Consider the following 2,678-nt stretch of genomic DNA (forward strand, 5'->3'; position numbering starts at 1 on the left):
AGCTCCCGTCGCGGGGGACGCACGGGCTGATGCCGCAGGATTCCTCCCTCGGCCGGCGCTGCACAAAGCGAGCACAGGCTGCGCCACAGACACGCTAATCCCTTGGCGGCCGTGCGGCGTTTCGGGGGGTGTCAGGAGTTCAGCGAAGGGTTGCAAGGTTAGCAGGAACGCTAATCCTTACGGGAGAAAAATGCCACAATTATTTAATGCTGCGGCCGGGAGCTTTTGTGCTGATGTGTTTGCACTAGGCACCGCTTCAGCTGCCAAGGCTGAACGCCGCGCGGCCGACCTGGGCGCCGCTCGCCCTGCCTGCTGCCAGCGCCGCGCAGCTGGCGACGGGAGGGCGGCTGCGCTCGCGGGCTGCAGCCGGCGCTTCCAGATGTCTGCGCGGCTCGGCCCGGCTTCTGCTCCGTCCCTTTGAATTCTAGCGTGAGCAGGGGAGGTTCTGCTGCCATCCAATGAAAGCACGAACATGTACGTGGCTCGAGCACTCACCAACGGCTCTTGCGAGCCGCGGAGTTTCTTATTGTCTGAGTTCAGTTTCCAGAAAATCGGGTGCCTCTTGCAATTCAGGCAGGAGACAGCTCTGCAGCAGCGCAGCTGGCGAGCTTCTGCTCGCCGACAGCACGCGGTGCTGTGCCGCACTGCGGGGAGAACGCCCCAGGTGCCCACGTCTGCTCCCGCGCACCCAGGACGGGTGTGTGTCCGCAGGCGTCCGCAGCTGCGGGAAGAGGGATGCGGGGGGCTCGCAGGGGTGGGCGAGGAGCCGGCGCGGCAGCCGGCGGCTGCGGGGTGCGAGCGGCCGCGACCGCTCGCGCGGAGCCGTCCGCCCGGTGCCCGCCAGCCCGACGCAGCCCGCGCTGCCGCGGCGCGCTGCCTCTGTGCGCGCCTGTGTGTGCGTGCCTGAACGACTGTAGTTCAGTGGGTTTCAGGCACTGCAGGCAGAAAGTACAAATCTGCATTTGATTAAAACTGCCCTTTGTAATATAACCTATATGAGCCTGCACTTAACACCCATCATCCAGAGGAAAGCCCAGGCCGCGCTCCAGCCGGCTGGGCTGGCGCCCCGGGGGCAGATCTCCCAGGGACGTGGGACTGCCGGGGCAGGAACTTGGCCCCCTTTCTCCGCGGATTCCTCCCCCTTTGAGAGCGGCACAATGGGGCTTTGCATGAGTGATACAAACATGCCAGTTGTACTTAAGGTTGACAAATAATGTAAACCACACAATCTGGTTTGAGGGAAACGACTTCACCACAATTTATTTTAGTGCTTTAAACATCACGCCAAACTCTGTAGTGAATTGCTAAATTAATGCCGGGCTGCCATCTAAATAGACATCTTCAGATCACAAGCATGTTATAGGGGGAACGGTTTCCTTTGAAATGGTTCCCACAGCTTAAAGGCTGTGCAGAGAAAAAAATGTGCCCAGGATTCAATTGCTGCCAACATGTGGTGGCCACATTTCTCTGCTGCTATTGGCCAAGATGCTCAGCAAAGCAGAGGAAGCATCATTTGAGGTGGATAGATAAACTGGTAATTGTAGAAAGACAGGGAATGTCATAAGGAGCTCGCTCCCAAGAAAGGGATAAAGCAGAATAGAGCTCTGTTCAAGCCCTTACCCTGGAAAAGATGTGCTCTGCCCAGGGAGGCATCTGCGTGTCCCCATCAGGCACTTTCTAGGCCACTCGTGATGTAGCAGAGAAGCCCAGCAAAAGCACGGTGGATGTTTATGCTGCTCTTGATTTCCCATCAGTTTCTTGGCTAATGCAATCAGCATTGCTGCACTGACTGTGCTCCCCTGGCTTCAAGAGATCAATGGCAATTCATACTAGCTTACAGTGATGTCCCAAGTCTCCTCAAAGAAGAGCTCATTAGATTCTTTCGGTAAAGAAAAACAGGCTCCTGAGCGATGAGTCTTGCTCATTGGTGTTCAGAGTCTGCACATGGGAAGCATAAGGAAGCACAAGCTAGTTTAACACCTTCACTGTGTAAAAGTCCATTTATGATGCAGTTTGAAGAGCTGCAAATGCATGTAAGCGTGCCTGAGCAYGGGTTGGAGAGGCCAGACTGCAGCCGAGCAGAGTGAAGAGGCCAGGCATGACCCTGCCCCTGTTCAGGATGGAGCAGTGGGGTCAGGGCAGCCCATTGCTGCCCCAGGGCGATGGGATGGGGCTCAGGGAGTGGAGAGGTCTGGAGAGCACTGGCTTCGCCGGCTGCTGCTGCAGCCTGAGGAGCCGGCCGGCGCAGCATGCCAGGGGCATCCCACGTGCCTGCAGCCCGAGGAGCCGGCCGGCGCAGCATGCCAGGGGCATCCCACGTGCCTGCAGCCTGAGGAGCCGGCCGGCGCAGCGTGCCAGGGGCATCCCACGTGCCTGCAGCCCGAGGAGCTGGCACGGCACAGCGTGCCAGGGGCATCCCACGTGCCTGCAGCCCAGGGAGCCAGTGCAGCGCAGTGTGCCAGGGGCATCCCACGTGCCTGCAGCCCGAGGAGCTGGCATGGCACAGCGTGCCAGGGGCATCCCACGTGCCTGCAGCCCAGGGAGCCAGCGCAGCGCAGTGTGCCAGGGGCATCCCACGTGCCTGCAGCCCGAGGAGCTGGCACGGCACAGCGTGCCAGGGGCATCCCACGTGCCTGCAGCCCGAGGAGCCGGCTGGGCAGCGTGCCGGGGGCATCCCA

The sequence above is a fragment of the Rhea americana genome, unplaced genomic scaffold (assembly GCF_003343005.1).
Source record: "Rhea americana isolate MKP2758 unplaced genomic scaffold, rheAme1 scaffold_331, whole genome shotgun sequence".
Lineage (NCBI taxonomy): Eukaryota > Metazoa > Chordata > Aves > Rheiformes > Rheidae > Rhea > Rhea americana.